The sequence below is a fragment of the Macaca thibetana genome, chromosome 1, assembly GCF_024542745.1.
Source record: "Macaca thibetana thibetana isolate TM-01 chromosome 1, ASM2454274v1, whole genome shotgun sequence".
In the NCBI taxonomy this organism is placed as follows: domain Eukaryota; kingdom Metazoa; phylum Chordata; class Mammalia; order Primates; family Cercopithecidae; genus Macaca; species Macaca thibetana.
In genome coordinates this window covers 48,133,599-48,145,695 of record NC_065578.1, presented here as the reverse complement: position 1 = coordinate 48,145,695, position 12,097 = coordinate 48,133,599, and the positions used below count along the sequence as shown (strand labels likewise).

The window sequence follows — 12,097 nt, the reverse complement described above, 5'->3', positions numbered from 1 at the left end:
TGATGCCTGGCACACAGTCAAAATCAGTATATGATTTATCTCTCTCCAAGTTCAAGGAGTTTGATTTTCTAGGTAAAATAACATGCTGTGTTTGTTTTCATGGGTGAACAAGAAGATTAAGTTTATTGTTTAACATACCTCTTATCTCCGTGGTTTCCTCCCCTCTTTGGTTTTTCATGTCATATTCTCAATGAGATTTCCCTTACCTTCCCTATCTAAAATTTTAAGTTAATACCTGAACACCCATTATCTTGCTTCCCTTTTTGATTTGCTTCATGGCACTTATCACTACCTTAAAATACTATAAATTTTACCCATTTTAGTTATTGTCTGTTTCCTTCATTTAAAAGTAAGCTCCATGGGGGCAGGGATTTTGTCACTTTTACTCATCATTATGTTCCTAGTTCCTGTAAGAGTCTGGCACATTGTAAGTGGTCAATCAGTATTTTTCAAATAAATGGATGAATACTACTAGTTATTGTCAGTAAGTGAAAGCTAGAGGGCCTGGGTAATTGTTGCTGTGGTAGTATTGCCATGTCTGATTTGGGGGTAATACTTAGAATGGTGGATCTCAACCAAAAAGGTACATTCATCAGCTATGCGACATAGCGAGACTAGATGGGCCTGAACTTTACACACAGTCACTAGAGTCAGTGTAGGCAGACTACTTAATCATTCTATGCCTTAGTTTTCCCATCTGTAAAAAGGAAATAACACTAATACTTACTTCAAAGGGTTATTGAGAGAATAAAATTGCTATGAAGTGCTAAGAACGGGAAGTTCTCGAATAAATGATAGCTGTTAAACTTCTCTTAATTTCAGAAACCTATATGAGATACATTGATTCACTATCTTTTGAATTATTTTGTTGTTTATTATAACTGTGTTTTAGATTGCATTCAAATTAGTATTTATTCTCAATGATTTCCACATTACTTTTTTGACTATGTTTTAAAGACATTGCAGTACATTTGTTACCAAACATTGTTGCAATATTTATGTCCCTAAATTTTTACCATAAGTGGTAAATGTAAAAATAGAAGGCCTGCAAGCATACAAATAAACTTCTTGGAAACTGTGCTTTTTGCTTCCCTCTTGCTGTAAGTGTCTTTCGTAGAAGGACTGGTAGGACTGAAAGATTCGGAAGGTTGAGGGCCCTTGAAAAGGACAGGGCCTTGCATCCAATGAGTAACCCACAATTTATGATTATACCTCCTAAAGATTCCTTGTTAGTTATGCAGGCTCATAATTTCCTATTCTATTCTGCACCAGCTTTTTAGGTAGATTGAAGGATCTAATTAAATTAAGCCATTGGATTGTAATTATAATTTTGAAATAGAAAATCCTCCAGAGAACATGATCACATTTATTATTGGAGGGTGTCATGAGCCTTGCAACTGCAGACTGTGTACAGCTTCTCACCTTATGACACTAGGAAGAAGCATGAGCCAATGGAAGCAGCAACACATGAATGTTAGGTTTGTTCATAATTCTTGCATTCAAGTTTTTCTATGTTGGCAATTACATGTTTCTTCTTTGGGAAATCAAAATTGGTCCTAGGTCTTTTTAGATAAGAATAATTATTGCTAATATTGCTCAATAATAATTATTGAGCACTGACCTCATGCTAATGTTTATTAACTTATTTAATCCTCACAATTACTCGAGGTAGGTTTTTTGTTATATTCCCATTTTACATATGAGGAAACAGAGGCACAGAAAGGCATAGTTATTAGCCCAAGTTTACACAACCAAGAATTTGTTGAGCTGGTATTTGAATAGAGATAGACAGCTCTGAAACTTTATTCTTAACCTTTACTCTAAACTGCCTCCTGAAGACACAGGCCATGCATCGCAGAAACTTCTGTCTTAAACTGTCAGATAAACATTTGACATGCTACTTGCTTTATAGCCCATGCTTTAAACACAAACACTAGACTTTGAGCAATGACAGCAACCCATGGCCATGTGTATTTCAGCACAACCATAGTTGTTTCTTTTATAGAGAAGTTCACTGATTAGCCAAGCAGTAATTGAGACCATTTTATTGTATTATTATTTTCCTTGAGATGGAGTCTCTCTCTCACCTAGGCTGGAATGCAATGGTGTGATCTCAGCTACTGCAACCTCTGCGTCCCAGGTTCAAATGATTCTCCTGCCTCAACATCCCGAGTAGCTGGGATTACAGGTGCCCACCACCATGCCCGGTTAATTTTTGTATATTTAGTAGAGATTGGGTTTCACCATGTTGGTCAGGCTGGTCTCAAACTCCTGACCTCAGGCGATCCACCCACCTCAGCCTCCCAAAGTGCTGGGATTGCAACCGTCAGCCACCACGCCTGGCAGATATCATTTTATCAATGCTGCATGTTTTCTTTCAGGTGGTTAGCTTCTCATCATCTACAGTTTACTCTTCTTCACCTTCCTGTCACTTGCTCCATTCTAATCTTAGAAGCATGAGGTTATTAAAGGAAAAAGCACCTTAGACATTATTTTACAGATGGGGAAGCCAAGAATCAGGGAATGAGAATTTACACACAGGCAAGGAGGTGGGAATAACTTGTTTGGTGACACATTTGGAGCTACCTGAGGCCAGTGACTATATCTCACCTGTCTTTATCTCCCCAATGCCTGGCACAGATTTGACTCCATAGAGTCAAACAATGTGTGAAGAAGGAAGCAACTGTGGCACTAGACGAGGCATGAAAGACAAGGAGTGTCCAGTGCATGCCTCTAGCGGTAGGAGAAGTGCTGAACAAGACACCAAACCCTGACAACATCACTGAAGCCATCACCTGGTGTCCAAATCCTGTAAGAGTCTCCCATTGAGTTGAGCCAGTAATCTGCAAGATAAAGTACAGAGCTCTCAGCAGATAGGCAGATCCCAGGGGCTAGGGAGTCAGGCCAAGTCTACAAGCAAATAGCTGATTAGGACTGGCAACATTGCACATAGGAAGCAAAGCCTGAGGCTCAAAACTGAGACTGTCACACCTTCCACAGATATCCCTCAGGCACCGACTCTGCACTTGAACCTCACTTAATCTGGATAGGACTCAGATTCTGGGAGGGTTCCAGGAGAAACAAACAGATTACCAGACTTGGAGGAGAGATGAAAGGAGATGTGTATGGATATGAAAGAGAAAAGGTCCAAGAAGAGAGACCAAATCAGAGTTGCAGACAAATTCCAATTAGAGAAATATTTGCTCTGATAAAAGGATCCACAAAATGCTGAAAGAGCACAAACTAAGCATTGAGCACCGGATGATACTACAAGAAGCAAGTTTGGGGCAAATGAAATCAATTTATGCACAGGCAAGGAGGTGAGAAGATACAAGAAGCTACAAGCAATTCATTATATCTAGAGCTAAGTCCAGGTGTTGGCAGGCAGGGCCAGAGGACTGCAGAAGATGAGAGGGGCCAAGCCTTAGAAGGCCTCATAAGTGCCAGGCTAAGGACCTTGAACATCATCCTGAGGGCAATGGGGAATTATAGAAAGGAATTTAGCATGAGAATGAAATGGCCAGACAGGACATTTAGGAAGTTTACTGCGGTCTCTAGTGTAAGGATCAATTGCCAAAGGCAAATCTAGATATGAGAAGATTAGGGAAGAAGCTGTTGTACCAATGCAAGCAAAAGATGATACTATCTAAACCAGGGAAGTGATAATGGGGATATGGAGGGGATGAAGGTGAAAGAGGAGATGAGGGCTTCCTTCTGTATTCCTTGAATACTGAATACATTTCACTATGGCACAGAGTAGGCAGTCCAAAAATCTAGATTTCATCCTTTAGCCCTCACTCTTCAACACTCCACTCCTCTCTTTCCAATCCACCACCAGTTCTTTCCTTCTTAACCACTAAATACTTTGGATCCTTCTGCTTCTTAGCATCTCCACTGTTTTTCTTCTCTTCTAAATTATCAACATCAGACTCCTGGACTTTTATTACAGCCTTCTAACTGTTCATTGAAAACTCACTTGTGCCTTCCCTCCCACTACCACCATATAGTCCCTATTCATTTTCCTCATAACATCTAGTTTTTAGTTTTGTATTTTAAAAAAATTAGTTGAGATATAATTGATATATAATAAAATGCACATATTTAAAGTGTACAGTTTGATACATTTTTTGGCATATGTATACACTGAAGAAACTATCTGATATGGTTTGGCTGTGTCCCCACCCAAATCTCAACTTGAATTCCCACGTGTTGCAGGAGGGACCTGGTGGGAGGTAACTGAATCATGAGGGCAGGTCTTTCCTGTGCTGTTCTCATGATAGTGAATAAGTCTCATGAGATCTGATAATTATATAATGGGGAGTTTCCCTGCACAAGCTCTCTTCTCTTGTCTGCTGCCATGTGAGACGTGCCTTTCACCTTCTGCCATGATTGTGAGGCCTCCCCAGCCACATGGAACTATAAGTCCAGCAAATCTCTTTCTTTTGTAAATTGCCCAGTCTCAGGTATGTCTTTATCAGCAGCATAAAAATGGACTAATACACTATTACCACAATCAAATTATAAACAATATACCACCCTCAAACATTTCCTTGTGCCCCTATGTAATCTCTTCTTCTCACTCCCTCCCCTACTCCCACTCATCCTCACATAACCACAAGCTCTTCTTTCTGCCACTATAGTTTGCATTTTCTAGATTTTACATAAACAGAATTATACAGCATTTTCTAGAATTTTATAAAAATGGAATTATACAATATGTATGCTTTTTGTTAGGCTTCTTTTACTCAGAATGATTATTCTGAGATTCATCCATGTTGTGTGCATCAGTGGGTCATTCCTTTTTATTGTGGAGTAGTATTTTATTGTATAGATATACCACAATTTGCTTATTTCCAGGTGTGAATTGGTGCACATTTGAATTTTCTCCAGGTTTGACTATTACAAATAAAGCTACTTTTAACATCCATATACAACTTTTTGCAAGGACATATGCTTTCATTTCTCTTGGAAAAATACCCAGGATTGGAGTATCTGGATCATATGATAGTTTACATTTAATATTTTAAGATATTGCCAAACTTCATTCCAAGGTGGCTGTGCTATTTTATATTCCCAACAGTAGTGTATGACAATTACAGTTCCTTCACTCCTTACCAACACTTGGTATGGACAGTCTTAATTTTATTCATCCTAATAGTTGTCTAGTGATATCTCATTGTGGTTTTAGTTTGCATTTTCCTAATGACTAATGATATTGAGCCTTTCTTATGTGCTTACTTACTATCTATATATCTCCTTCAGTAAAGCATCTGTTCAGATCTTTTGCCTGCTTTTACTAAAATTAGGTTTGCTTGGTTTTTTTTTATTATTTCATTTTAGAGTTTTTATATACATATTCTAGATTCAAGCCCTTTATCAGATATATTAGTTGCAAATATTTTCTCCTAATCTATGGTTTGTCTTTTAATTCTCTTAACAGTTCTTTCAATTAGAAGTTTTAAAATTTTGATCAGTTTCCTCTTTTATGGATCATGCTTTTGGTGTTGTATCTAAGAAATCTTTCCCTAATCCAAGGTTGTGAAGGTCTTCTCCTATGTTTTCTTCTAGAATTTTAGAGTTTTGGGTTTTACATTTAGGACTATGCACCATTTTCAGTGAATTTACATATGTGGTGTGAGGTATGGATCAAAATTCTTATTTTCCCCCATATGGATAACCAATTGTTTCAGCTCCATTTGTTGAAAAAACTTTTTTTCTACACTGAATTGCTTTCAAATCTTTGTTGAAAACTGGTTGTCTATATATGTGTGGGTCTATTTCTGGACTCTATTCTGTTTCATGGATCTAATTATGCTAAAACCAAACCACACTGTCTTGATTACTGTAGGTTTATAATAAGTCTTTAAATCAGGTAGTGTCAGTACATCAACTTTCTTCTTTTTCAAAGTTATTTTGGGTATTCTGGGTCCTTTGCATTTTCATATGAATTTCAGAATTAGTATGACATTTTTATAACAAAGCCTGCTAGGATTTAGTGGATTTTTTGCAGTACAAATCTGATCATGCCCATCCTCTTTTAAAAATTCTCTAATGGCTTCTCTCATGCTTAGAATAATTTGTTTCCCAGATTATATTCCCTGGCCTAGAAGGCTGTGTGGGGTCTGCACCCTTCTCTCATCTCTAGCCTCATCTTTCTTGGTCCCCATCTCTATACTCCAGACACTCTGATCTCTCAATTCCTTGAATATGCCATTGCTCCCCCTTACCTCAGAGCCTTAATACATGCTGTCCTGTCTGACTAGAGCACTCCAACCTCACTCCACTCACATCCCTTTGCCATCTTAACTCCAGATGCCTCTCAGCTCAAATGTTTCCTCCTCATGGGAATCTTTTCTGACCCCACCCCAGCCCCTAATTACATCTGATACTGCTGTTAATATTTCATAGCTCCCAATATTTATTTCTTCATGATATTTATTAAAGGGTGAAATCATATACATGAATATCTGATTATTTTAAAAGTCTTTCTTCCTCTAATAAACTGTAAATGCTAGATGAGGGCAGAATCTGTGTCTGTTTTCTTATCTTTGTATTCCACCTGGCAAACAGCTTGGGACATGGTAGATGCTCAATAAATATTTGTTAAATGAATGAAGGAATAAAGTTGAATTTTTGGAATGCTCGTCCTTTTGTTTCATATCAAGGTGGATCTGGGACTTGTAGCAGGCCTGAGTTGATGCATAAGAAGAATAGGAAAGAAAAAATTAAGCCAAGTGAGGCCAGATCCAGGTTTCCTTACTCCCATCCCATGGCTCACCAAGCTACCTCATATGGAGCCTGGTATCTTGAGGAAATCTCTTTTGAATGAGACATTTGTTTGCAACAATTTATACATTTCCACTCAATTTCTCTTTGCTGCCTGGAAATGTGGCTTAGAGGAGAAGCTGAGCAATTAAAAAAAAAAACTATTAACTTATTGTTTGAGAATTTCGTTTTTCCTTTTTTATTCAAGCAACTGTTTAGCATAAGATAACTATTCTTTGCTTCATTTCATTTTCCGCTAGTTTGAAATGAGGCAAGAGAAGTTGGAGAGGCCTACAACCTATGGCCTTGTGATCATGTTAGAAAATAAAATTATATTCTCTACCTTTTGGACAAGGCAGAGGTATCTCAGAAAAGAATCATTTCATGCTGGCAGCCTGAGATAGCACCACACCTGCTTCTCCTCCTACCTACTTCCCATTGCATCCCCTACCTCCATGAGCCAAAAGCCCAAGAGTGAAATCTCAGGTCTGAGTTCTGGCTGTGTAGCCATTATTGAATGTCTTCACCTCTCTGGGCTTCTTGTGTCTTGTAAAATCAGAGTGAAAATGGCTTCTTCTGTAGCCATCTTCCAGAATCGTTGTGAAACTTAGTAAGATTATAATTAAGCTACATAGGCCAGCTATGATGTGCCAGAAGTCATTCTGATCACTTTGTAGATGTGAATTCTAATCACAGCAGCCTTCTCAGGTAGGTAGTAGTGTTCTTTTTTTATGAACAGGAAACTGAAGCTCAGAGAAGAGAAGGCAAATTCCCAAAATTGTGAAGGTTCCTGAATGCTACACTTAGAGCTTAGACTTTGTCCAAAGGACAATGTGAGAAGCGTTAAACAGGGAAATGGCAAGGGGAGGTCTGAGTTTTAAAAACAACTTGCAGATACCTGTGTGGAATATGATTTAGAGGGGGAGTACCTAGAGATCTGGAAAATGAAAGGAGATGTTTAATAATAGCAGAGTGCTTTGCCATTTTCAAAGCACTTTTATATCCTTTCTTATTATGTGAATGTCACAAGAACCCTGTGAAGTAGGGAGAAAGGCATTATTATTGCCATTGCCATTTTTGAATGTGAAACAGACAACCTGCAAATAGCATAAACACTTAGTTCCAATACTACACAGCTTTGTTCCAATATCACATAGTAAAACCAGTCCCAAATCTAGAACTCTAAACTTTTGGTACACGTTCTTTCATAGTATTCTTCAATGGCTTGCAGACAGAAAGCTGGTTGCACTGCCACTGCCCATGTAGCATTGTCAAGTCCTTTGCCTTCTCTTATCCTCCACACTCCAACTGTAAAATTAAATGATCAGGATGGATGAGCTCTTTTGAGTCCTACCAGTCTACTTTCCTGATATGCTCAAGTCTCTCAGGGTCTCCAGTGGCACCTACTGTCTGAGCTAGATGGAGGGAACAAGGTAGGGCGTGATAAGCTCCAGTTGACCAATAAAGGAAGCTAGAATAGGATAGCTTGGTTACAAAAGATTAAAATCAACTTGCTTGATTGATTATGAATTTTAAGCAGTTTTTCTTCAGTGCAATCAGCTCTCTCCCATCGTCATCGCTCATTAGGGAAAGATTTCCAGTCCAGCAGTGATTGAGGATGTTTCCCAGCATTTGCATTTTGCATTCTACACGCTAAGCACCTTGCTGTCAGAATTATAAGCTGTCTCTCCTTGCCTGGCCTCTGCCTCTCATTTCCTGCCAGACCTGAGTCTCTTGCTGGGATGGTGAGAAGTGACCCCAGAGGAGAGTGCCGGAAGATCATGGCCAAATTGACCACTGGCTGGCCCGTGCCTGACAGTCAACAAGCCGGCCTCTGACGGGATGATAGAAGGGGCCTCTTTCTCTCCTCTTCTAATTGGCCTTTATGAATATTTAATGAAATCAAGATGAAATTCAATCAGAAACTTTACCTGCTGCATTTTCAGGAGAAGGAAGAAGTAAAAGAAATGGTGGGATATTATTAGATTCCTCTAACCACAGAACAGAGGGAACATGCCCTAAAATTCCTCTGATACTCAGCTGCCAAGCAGCGTTAACTGCCCAGGTACTTCTGCTAAGTCCAAGGAAATTAACCCTTTTGACTAGTGAAACACTGCCACCGTATAGGTGGATGAACTTTGTCTGCAGAGGTAAAGGCTAATATGATGAAGCATAAATTCAGACTAAAGATGCTGTCTTAGAAATATCTTTTTAGGAAATCCTGTCTTCCTACCTACTGGAAACCTCTTTGTTTTGAAATATAAATTCTTTTTTTTCTTCTCATTAAATTCATCCTTTGTTCACTGCAGCAAATTATAAATATTAAAAATCAAACTTAAAATTTGCCTGTAATCCTACTATCCAGAAATAATGGAGATTCGTGTGTTTATATTTATTTATCTACCCACTCTAACCAGTAAACGTATCTACATATCACACAGTAAGTTTTGTGTGTAATCAACCTTTTTTTCCTTATATACTATATCATCAGATATTAACCTACAACACGACATGTGAGAAGTGACCCTGGAGGAGAGTGCTTATATAGTGGCTTATTGTATTTTATTATATTAATGCACATAATGTATTTAACCAATTCCCAATCATTAGCATTTCCATTTGGGGCCCCTGAAGATGACTTTATGACTTTATACACAAGGTATGGTATAAGAGATGCTTTAGAATCAAATAGATGTAGATTCCAACCCAAGTTCTTCACATTATTAACTGTGTGTACTTGAGAAAATTAATTAACCTGAGTATTGGTTTTTTCATCTTAGATGAAAGGTTGTTTTGAGGATTAAATGAGAATGTATGCAAAGCACCTAGGACAATGTCTGACATAAAGTAAATGTTCAGTTTATGTAACTGTTAATATTGTCTTTCTTAATGTCTTTGATAAGCTTCCTTGTAGCTAAATCTTCACCATTTCAGCTAATTAACCATTCAGCTAATTTCCTAACAGTAGAATTGCTGGGTCAAAGAGTTTGCACATTTTGAAGTCGACTAAATATTTTTAAAAGCTACAGAAGTATTTTTTCCTCAAACCAGCCTCCTGATGTTGGCCAACATGTGGGACTCTCGTGGCCAGTACATGATGAAAGCTTAAACAGGTTCCTTCTCCTCTTGCTCCTTGGTTTCCTCATTATATGATCAGATGATTTTCTTAGTCAGTCTAGGCTGCCATAACAAAGTACCATAGACTGGGTGACTTGTAGACAATGGAGCTTTTTTTCTTATAGTACTAGAGGCTGAAAGACTGAGATCATAGTTTTAGCATGCTTGGGTTCTGGTGAGGGCCCTCTCTCTGGTTGCAGACACTACTGACTTCTTGTAGCCTCACATGGTAGAAATGGTAGAAAGAGAGCTAACTAGCTCTCTGGAGTCTTTTTTATTTTTTATTTATTTATTTAGACAGAGTCTCGTTCTGTAGCCCAGGCTGGAGTGCAGTGGCTGAACTCGGCTCACTGCAAGCTCCGCCTCCTAGGTTCACGCCATTCTTTTGCCTCAGCCTCCCGAGTAGCTGGGACTACAGGCGCCCGCAATTGCGCCCCGCTAAATATTTTTGTATTTTTAGTGGAGATGGGGTTTCACCGTGTTAGCCAGGATGGTCTTGATCTCCTAATCTCGTGATCCACCCGCCTTGGCCTCCCAAAGTGTTGGGATTAGGGGTGTGAGCCACCGCGGCCGGCCTGGAGTCTTTTTCATAAGGGCACTAATCTCATTCATGAGGGCTCCACCCTCATGACCTCATTACTTCCCCAAAGCCCCACTTCCCAAGACCGTCACATTGCAGGGTAGGAGTTCAACACATAAATTGAGGGGGAACACAAACATTCAGTCCGTAACAGGGACTGGGTACATTTTAGGTTGGTAGATTCTCTCCTCTACCTCTAGCTCCTCTGTCATGGTCCAAAGCACCCATTGATACAGGCAGGTCTAAAGTCAGCTGAGCAGTCCCAGCTGTCAGGCAAGTATGTGTTTATTTAGTGTATACTTCTATTTTTGTGGGGTGTTCTCATGGATATTCAGCAGTGTACAATAGATAAGTGAACTCCAGAAGGTTTCTCCTTTCTGTCTGTGTATATGCAGGTGTGTGTATTTTGAAGGGGTGTATTCTGAGTCTAATTGTATTCCCCTAAAAGATATATTAAAGTCCAAACCCCTGGTACCTGTGTATGTGACCTTATTTATAAAGAAGGTCTAACCAGAAACTCATTTTCTTTTAAAATGCTTTCTCCAAAAGATTTTTAAAAAGAAAAGGGGGGAATGTTTAAAGGAAAATATCCTGGGCTCCCAAATCACTAAGCCAAAGGGAAAAGTCAAGCTGGGAACTGCTTAGGGCAAACCTGCCTCCCATTCTATTTAAAGTCATCCCTCTGCTCACTGAGATAAATGCGTATCTGATTGCCTCCTTTGGAAAGGCTAATCAGAAACTCAAAAGAATACAACTGTTTGTCTCTCACCTACCTGTGCCCTGGAGCCCCCTCCCTGCTTCAAGTTGCCCCGCTTTTACTTCGAGTTGTCCTGCCGTTCCAGACTGAACCAATGTTCATTTTACATATGTTGATTGATGTTTCTTATCTCCCTAAAATGTATAAAACCAAGCTGTGCTCTGACCACCTTGGGCACATGTTGTCAGGACCCCCTATGGCTGTGTCACAGGCATGTGTCCTCAACCTTGGCAAAATAAACTTTCTAAATTAAAAAAAGAGACAGAAAGAAGGTCTTTGCAGATGCAATCAAGTGAAGATGTGATTACACTGGATTCGGGTTGGCCCTAAATTCAGTGACTTGTATCCTTAAAAGAAGGCAATGTGAAGACACAAGGACACAGACAGTCAGAGAGAATGCCATGTGACAACAGAAGCAGAGACTGGAATAATGCTGCCACAAACCAAGGAGCTCCAAAGACTGCCAGCAACCACCAGAAGCTGGAAGAGGCAAGATTATTGCCTCTAAGATTACTCCCTAGAACTTTTGGAGAGAGCAAGCCTCTGCACTCTCTGCACTTTAATTTTAGACTTCTAGACTCTAGCGCTGTAATACAATAAATTTCTATTGTTTTAAGTCACCTAGTTTGTAGTAATTTCTTATGGCAGCCCTAGGAAATAAATACGATGTGTATTCTATTTTTTATTTCTGCTCTTCCCCTTATTAGAACATAAGCTATTAATTCCTAGGGTCATTTCTGGAGACAGCATGGTTTAATGAAAAAAGTTCAGGGTTAAGTGTCTGACAATCGTAGCTAAAAGCCTAGTTCTGCCATTTAATAGTTGTATGAGCTCCATGGGCAGGGAAATCCTCATACTCATACTCAGCTGGGAGTAGA

The 12,097-nt window shown here is 39.2% G+C and overlaps 2 protein-coding genes across 7 annotated transcripts in view; both read left to right on the top strand.

Annotated features, from left to right (window-relative positions):
- Window positions 1–12,097, top strand: part of AGBL4 (AGBL carboxypeptidase 4) — a 1,466,214-nt gene that overhangs the window by 1,080,465 nt on the left and 373,652 nt on the right. The gene's annotated exons all lie outside the window — the stretch shown is intronic.
- Window positions 1–12,097, top strand: part of BEND5 (BEN domain containing 5) — a 259,459-nt gene that overhangs the window by 82,607 nt on the left and 164,755 nt on the right. The gene's annotated exons all lie outside the window — the stretch shown is intronic.